At 43.6% G+C, this 7,807-nt stretch overlaps 1 long non-coding RNA gene across 1 annotated transcript; it reads left to right on the top strand.

Annotated features, from left to right (window-relative positions):
- Positions 1-470: 470 nt before the first annotated feature.
- LOC148315084 (uncharacterized) lies at positions 471-1,683 on the top strand. The gene is made up of 3 exons (XR_015841289.1): positions 471-775; positions 1,342-1,395; positions 1,485-1,683. It is a non-coding gene; the product is annotated as an uncharacterized LOC148315084 (long non-coding RNA).
- Positions 1,684-7,807: the final 6,124 nt, after the last annotated feature.

Below are 7,807 nucleotides of genomic sequence, written 5' to 3'. Positions count from 1 at the left end.
AGGCAGTGTGTATGTCGTACCCAGGAAGGCAGAGAAACCAAGCAATATGTATGTGGTACCCACGAAGGCAGAGAAACTAAGCAGTGTGTATGTGGTACCCGGGAAGGTAGCAAAACCAGGGAGTGTGCATAGATACAGACCCCAAAAGTGATTAAAACCAAATAAAGTCCCCAGAAGATCATCTGTAGTCAGGTGAAGGACCCTGTACTTTGTTCAACTCATTTACTCCCTTAGACGTACAAAGACGTCTTTTAATGCAATGGCGCCCTCTACCAAAGACGTATAAGTACGTTTCCTGTCTTTTTTACGTCATAGTGTACATAAGGGTCTGATGCAACCTCTGACTGAGAATCAGCCTTGTCCGCATTGTGAATCATGTAAAAATCACCCAGCAGGGGGCAGAGGTGCAAAAGATCCGCCTTGAATCTGCGCCAGAGGTACAAATGGGGGGGCGGGATCCTGGGGTAGACTTATAAGTGTGGAGAGCAGCGTGGGTAGCAGCAGCATCGGCAGCACTAGCAGCAGTCGCATTAGTAGCGTTAGCAATGAAATCCTCCAAGCAAATGACGATCGAGGAATGCTTTTTTGTAAAAAAAAAGCTTCCTAAAAGCATCAAGGCGATGGAGACGCTTTGGTTGAGAGGATGACGCTTCGTCGTCGTCACAACAAAACGGCGTCTAAAGAGGGTGCGCGTGCCTTGCGGCCTGCATCGCCTGCCTTCGGACAATAGCCAAAGCAGCTGAGAGTCCTCACCAGATCCCCCCCGAACGAGGAGGTAAGCGCTCGCAAGTTACCATTGAACATGTGGTTTTACCCCTCATGCTTTTATTGTACATATCATGCATCTTGCGGGCAGAAAATGTCGCGTAAATGTGCAGTTAGACGCGAGCTTGCTCGCTGACTTCCTCATCCGGCCGCCTCTATTGCACAATTACACGCGAGCGTAAGTCCTCGCCGACGAGGAAGTAAACGCTCGCAAGTTACCATTAAACATGTGGTTTTAGCCCTCATGCTTTTATTGTACATATCATGCATCTTGCGGGCAGAAAATGTCGCGTAAATGTGCAGTTAGACGCAAGCTTGCTCGCTGACTTTCTCGTCCGGGCGCCTATTGCACAATTACACGCGAGCGTAAGTCCTCGCCGACGAGGAAGTAAACGCTCGCAAGTTACCATTGAACATGTGGTTTTAGCCCTCATGCTTTTATTGTACATATCATGCATCTTGCGGGCAGAAAATGTCGCGTAAATGTGCAGTTACGCGCGAGCGCATCTCCTCCCCGACGAGGAAACAACAATACTGAATGGTGTGGTAATCATGCATACTTTCTAAAATTCACAGATTGTGCATCCCGCGGCAAGAAAGTTCCTCCTCGTCTTGTTGGTGTAAAGAAAGGTAAATTATAATATGAAACTTCACACGCCAGCAATAAAATGCAGCAATAAATATATATTTCCAATTGTTTGTATTTCTGTAATTTACAGGTTGTGCATCAGGAAGCAGTGGTTCCGGATGGCGTCACACTGGATGGCAACCGAGGAAAATCGACTTTACAGCAACCCCTGGACCACTGAATGCCGCTGCCCATTTGGAGTCTGAGGAGCCAGCTGATTTCCTGCAGCTGTTTCTCACGGATGAGCTTCTGCAGCACATCGCGGATGCCAGCAATCACTTCCCAGACAATTATTTTCACACAAACCCCAGTGGACAAACACAAGCTCGCCTATTTTCCACGGACCAGCAAAGCCAGACCACAACGAAAGTGTCGGGTCTGTTTGTGCAAAGGCAAACGGAGTGAAACAAGAATGTGGTGTGAACTATGTTGTGTGCCCTTGCATCAAGGCAACTGTTTTATTTTATATCACACAAAAAAAAAGTATGTATGACACTGATGTATTTCATTTTTGTACATAGTTCAACAGTTCAGTCATTTAGTGTTATGTGCAAATAAATTTATTTTATCAAAAACATTTTTTGTGCTTTTTTTTGTTATTTTATAGAAGGCATGCATTATTTAGATGTTAGAGGTGTCATAAAAGCCATAAATAATAGTGTCAAAATTCAAATTATGGTCAAAATGCATCAGTTTACAAAAAGCTCATTTTCTCAGTTTTTTCCCCAGGGATTGGAGTTTTCATGAAATTTAGCTATTTTCAAATGCCGATTGCTCAAGAATGGAAAAAGATAGGAACAAACATTTTTTTCTGTTGAAAGAAGAGAGTCTCATCTTTCTTCGGGTGTGCTCCATGTCTATATAGCATTAGAATACTATATTCTGTGGGCCTTGCAATATTAGTCAAAACCCAGGAAAACGCTGGGATTGAGCGGGTTGCTCCAGTGAAAATGGCTGGTATTTAATGAGTTAAGACTGGTTAGGACATCCGGCTCGCAGTCCCAAGGTGCAGGGTTCGATCCCGGGACCCAGCTTTCCTGTGTGGAGGTTGCATTTGTGAGTGAGTTTGAGCGCAGATGGTTGTTCGTCTTTGCGTGCCCTGCGATTGGCTGGCAACCACTTCAGGGTGTGCCCCGCCTACTGTCCGTTGACAGCTGGGTAGGCTCCAGCACGCTATCCTTGTGAGAATAAGCGGATTGGATATTACATGTATGTGTTTATGCCCTAGGCCAGGCGAGGGCAAACTACGGCCCGGGGGCCACATGCGGCCCGTTAAGTTTTAATCCGGGCCGCCGAACTTGAAAAAAATTTAATGAATAAACCTTGTTAATGTTTTATTTTCTAAACACTGTGGTTTTCAAAGACAAATATTATTGTTGGAATGCTTTTATTCACTTTCATTTAAAATTAAATGTATTTTTTTTCTCAGATGAGGTGAGGTTTCCAAAACACTCCATCCATCTGCTCCTGGTCCGGCCCCTCTGTCATATTTTAGAACCCATTGTGGTCCTCCAATCAAAAAGTTTGCCCGCCCCTGCCCTAGGCTTTGTGTCTTTGCTTGGTTGACTGTGTAATGAGTGTATGAATGCATTTCTTTCTACCAGACACCTTGGACTTCCCATGGCAGATTAATAATCTATTTTATCTATCCATCAGGGTCACGAATGTCATTTGATGAGTAGAGAATTTAGAGTCTCCAATTAACCTAATATACATGGATTTGCGCATGGAAACCTGAGAAAAAGCCCTTAGTCCTACTTTTCCATCTGAACCACTTTATCCTCACGAGGGTCACAGCCGTGACATCCCAGCTGACTTCAGAAAGTAAGTGGGCGACGACTCATGATCTCTTGGTTGAATAATATTGTTAGGGGCTCAAAATGGCCCTCTACAATAAAATGGCAGAAGAATATTACATACTCTCTGGCAGAAGAATATTGCGTTTTTTTTGTTTTGTCCAATTAACTTAAATAAAACTTGGGAAAATTTAATGATTACATGTAAACCAGCTGGTCTTCCCCATACCAAGCCCTGGCTAAAACTGACTGAAAAATGCATGATGTGTGCCTTTTAAACTCCTCGGCCCATCCACTATGCCAGGGATGGGCAAACTTTTGGATTGGGAGGGGGGGGGCACAATGAGTCCTAAAATACATTTAATTTTAAACGAAAGTGAACAAAAGCATTACAACAATATATATGTCTTTGAAAAACCACAGTATTTAGAAAATAAACCATTAACAAGGCTTATTCATTTAATTTTTTTCAAGTTTGGGGGGCTGGATTGAAACGTTTAACGGGCCACAAGTGGCCCCCGGGCCGTAGTTTGCCCAAGTGCCCTAAGCCAATTGATTCTAAAAAATAACAGTTTTCTTCATCAAAACAACATTTTATGATCAACATAAATGTTAGTGAGTACATAAAGGTATACTCATTCGATCTATCATAACCCCATGCACTTAGACTGTACAAAAAAAAGAAAATTTTTATTTTAAAACCTAGTATTTCGCCATGACGTCACACGCTAGCGTCAAGTGCTTGGCGCTAAAAACCCGGAAGTAACAGCGGCGCTCGGTTTGAAAGTGGAGAGTTGTGCATGGTAGGCGAATTCGGGAGAAATGTTTGTTGAACACGAGGACTGTGGCGTAGAAGATGGTTTAACAGCGATCTAGTGCGCACCCAACCGTGATGGCTGACCAACGAAATAAATGCGGACCGACGGAGTGGACTGACAGGACGTGGAAAACAGGTGTGTGGCATGTGTGCGTGTGCACGAATGTGGGAGCGCGTTCACTATGGTGGCAGCGATCGCAAAGCAGCAGCACCACTCCTTGACAAAAGTATTGTACTTTCTCTGATGTTTTGGGTTTGCTCTGCTTTGGGGTTTGTAGTTCTGGCCACGCAAAAGTAACAAAGCAAGTTCTTGGATGTCTGCTTTTTTCTTGAACTGTTAATTGGTTAACATCGTGGCTCTTATTTTTATCTAATGTATGGAGTTTGGTGGCTATCTATATGCACAACTATATTAGTTGCACTTGAAATTGCATACAGAAAATTAGTATAAATAGGTTACGCTATAAAGTATAACAATATTAACAATCGTTATTGTTGTTACTGTTTATTTATTTTATTTTGCAATAACTGTGCTCCAAGCTTAGCTGTTGTGCCAGCTGCCAAGTAAAAATATGTAATCTCACTCAATAATAGGAATAAATACTTAACTAACATCTCAATTTTTCGGGTTGGGCTGTGGGGGAGGGGAGGGTGGCTGCCTGACATAAAGCAGACTGTCCTGCACATGCGCAGACCAGCCGAGTGTGTGAAGTGTGCGTAAGTGCAGTACCGGGACCGACCACTAGACAGCGATCCTGAGTAATTTTTCCGCACACACATTTCTAGCACACTCGTCTTGTTTTTGTGACCTTCCTGGGAAGCCCTGAAACTTTGACAGGACCTCCCCCTGAGCTTCTTATCACTGAATTCAATGCTCTTTTTTGTGGGGCCCAGATTTTTGGTCCCCACAAAAATTTTGGTCCCCTACAGTGGGTGTGCTGTCCGATGTTGGTCCCCAACATGTAGCTTATACAAACACACACACACACCCCTACTTGTTTTTGTGACATTGTTGGGCCACCTGAGCAAAACTCACATTGTGGGAACCACCCTTTCTAGTGGTTGTACAGCTCTGAAAAAAATCAGGCAGTGTCCAGGAATTTAGTTAAACACAAAAACCACTTCAAATTACCAATTAATGACCTGGAGGTCAAATGAGTGACTCAAGTGCATGTAATTCAGTCACTGTAGCCCAAAGATTCTCTGGGCCAGTGGATGAACCATTATTCGTCTTGGACAGCATTGAAGCAGGCCGTAGCCTGGTTTCTAAAGCTGAAAGACTTACTGACAGAGTAAAGGAAAATAGAAAGGAGTTAATCACATTAGGTGAAGAAGGCAAGATGAATTTATTCAAGAGAACTGTCAAAGGAAAGTATTTGACCTGCGACGACTTGGATAAAGCAGAAAGAGAACTTGTGAAATACTGTCAAAGGCGAAGTTTCAAAAAAGATTTAGCCATATTTGAAAAACAAAAAAGGGTGAAGAAAAGTAGCCCACTTTACAAGTTCAATATAGTACTTCAAGATGGTGTCATGAGGGTTGGTGGACAGTTGAGCCACGCAGCCATGCCTGAAACAGCAAAACAGCAAGCCATCTTGCCAAGGATTCACATAACACAAAGCTAGTCCTGAGATACATTCATGAGATTACAGCTCACGCTGGAAGGAACCACATGATGGCTAATCTGCATCAACAGTTTTGGATACCTCGAGCTGCTAGAGTCATCAGAAGAGTGCTACCTGACGATCCGCCTTTCAAGAGAATTGGCGTTGATTATTTTGGTCCATTCTAAGTAAGTAGGGTTAGAGGACAAGTAAAGAGATACGGCGTGATTTTTACATGTCTCGCTGTACGAGCCGTACATCTGGAAATTGCATCTTCACGTGACACAGATGCTTGTCTCAACGCAATCCGAAGATTTCTTGTCAGAAGAGGACAAGTGAGAGAGATGTATTCTGATAACGGAACCAACTTTAGATCAGCTGACAGTGAAATGAAGAAATCAATCAAAGAATGGAACACTAAGTAAATCGAGAAACACTTGCTGCAAAAAGGTATTCAGTGGCATAGCAATCCCCCAGCAGGTTCCCACCACGGAGGAAGCTGTGAGCGACTTATTTGGTCTGTGAGAAAAATCCTGAATGTCACTGTAAAAGAACAAATTTCGGGTGAAGAAAGTCAATATACCTTGCTTGGTGAGGCTGAAGCAGTTATAAACAGCAGGCCTATCACAAGGACATCTTCCGACCTCAACGACTTGGAAGCACTCACACCCAACACTCTGTTGTGGCTGAAGGTCAAACCTGAGTTACCTCCTGGAGTCTTCTGTAAAGACGACCAATACGCCCCAATACGTACCTCTGGGAATGAGCTGGTCAGCTCTTTAAAGAGTATTATGTAAGTTGAAATACATTAATCCATTTTTCTTTTTTGGACCATCTTTAACTGTGTAGTGTGTAATGTCTAAAATACAAAATGATCAGATTTTAGGGTGCAGTTGACGACTGTGGCACAGGTCCTCGCTCTACAAGTGCTAATAGTCTTCGGCAAAGAGAAAAATCTGCCATAAGGTACAGAAAACATTGGCATCAGAGTAAATGGATGCATGTTTTTGCAATGTGCGAGGAAACTGGCGAACTCAGAGAAAACTACGCAGGCTTGGGAGAACATGCAAACTCTACACAGGAAGGCCGGAGCCGGAATCGATCCCACAACCTCTGCATTGTGAGACCATCGTGCTCACAAGTCGCCCACCGTGGCGGCCGTCCATTATGAATGCCATCCCACCATCCATTATCTGTACGGCTTCTCCTCACAAGGGTTGCGGGGGGTGCTGGAGCCTATCCCAGCTATCTTGGGGCAGTAGGTGGGGTACACCCTAAACTGGTTGCCAGCCAATCGCAGGTCACACAAAGACAAACAACCATCCGCGCTCACACTCACACCAATTTAGGGTGTCCAAACAACCTGCCATGCATGTGTTTGGAATGTGGGAGGAAACCGGAGAACCCACGCAGGCGTGTGGGAAACATGCAAACTCCAAACAGGAAAGCCGGAATCAATCCCGCGACCTCTGCATTGTGAGACCATCGTGCTAACAAGTCGCCCACCATGCATCCCTGCTAAATAAATGATTAATTTTTACATTTTAGTATTTGTGCGATCTTGTGTTCATGACAGCATTTTCAACAGTGTGGGTGTTTGTATGAAAGCATTTCACTCGTGTATGGGCATGAGCATGTTTCAGTTGTATTTATGAATAACAATAATTTCACAATTGTGCCTGAGCGCCTTTCACTGGTGTGTATGAGAATGTTTCACCTATGTGTATGAGCGCATTTGACGAGTGTATGAGCAACAACTATTTCACTAGTGTGTATGAGAGCGTTTCACTCGTATGTATGATAGCGTTTCATAAGTATGCATGAGCAACAACAATTTCACTGGTGTGTAAGAGTGCATTTCAGAAGTGTGAAGCGATTCCTGACTTTTGTCCCCAACGGCACCTCATACTCCCCATCTCCCGCTCACTTCTCCTGACCCCATGAGCCATCCCCGTTGCTACTACATGGAGATTTGATGTGTTTTTTTGTTTTTTTTGTTATTAGCTTCTTCAACATCTCTTCTGATTCTCATCTCTTCTCTGGCGCTCGTCTCCGCCTGTCTGATTTGAAGTCGACCTCAGAATTTGCACTATTTTGACATGACTTCTGTGGTAATCACTACTGACATATTGTGTCATTTGCTCAATAATACATTAAAATTATAATAAATAATTAAAATGGGTCCGGTGCCGAGCTC

This window comes from Idiotropiscis lumnitzeri, unplaced genomic scaffold (assembly GCF_059441095.1).
Source record: "Idiotropiscis lumnitzeri isolate Australia: NSW breed Sydney's pygmy pipehorse unplaced genomic scaffold, RoL_Ilum_1.0 HiC_scaffold_138, whole genome shotgun sequence".
Classification (NCBI taxonomy): domain Eukaryota; kingdom Metazoa; phylum Chordata; class Actinopteri; order Syngnathiformes; family Syngnathidae; genus Idiotropiscis; species Idiotropiscis lumnitzeri.
The sequence above is the reverse complement of the archived record's forward strand: the minus strand, read 5'-3'. Positions and strand labels throughout refer to the sequence as shown.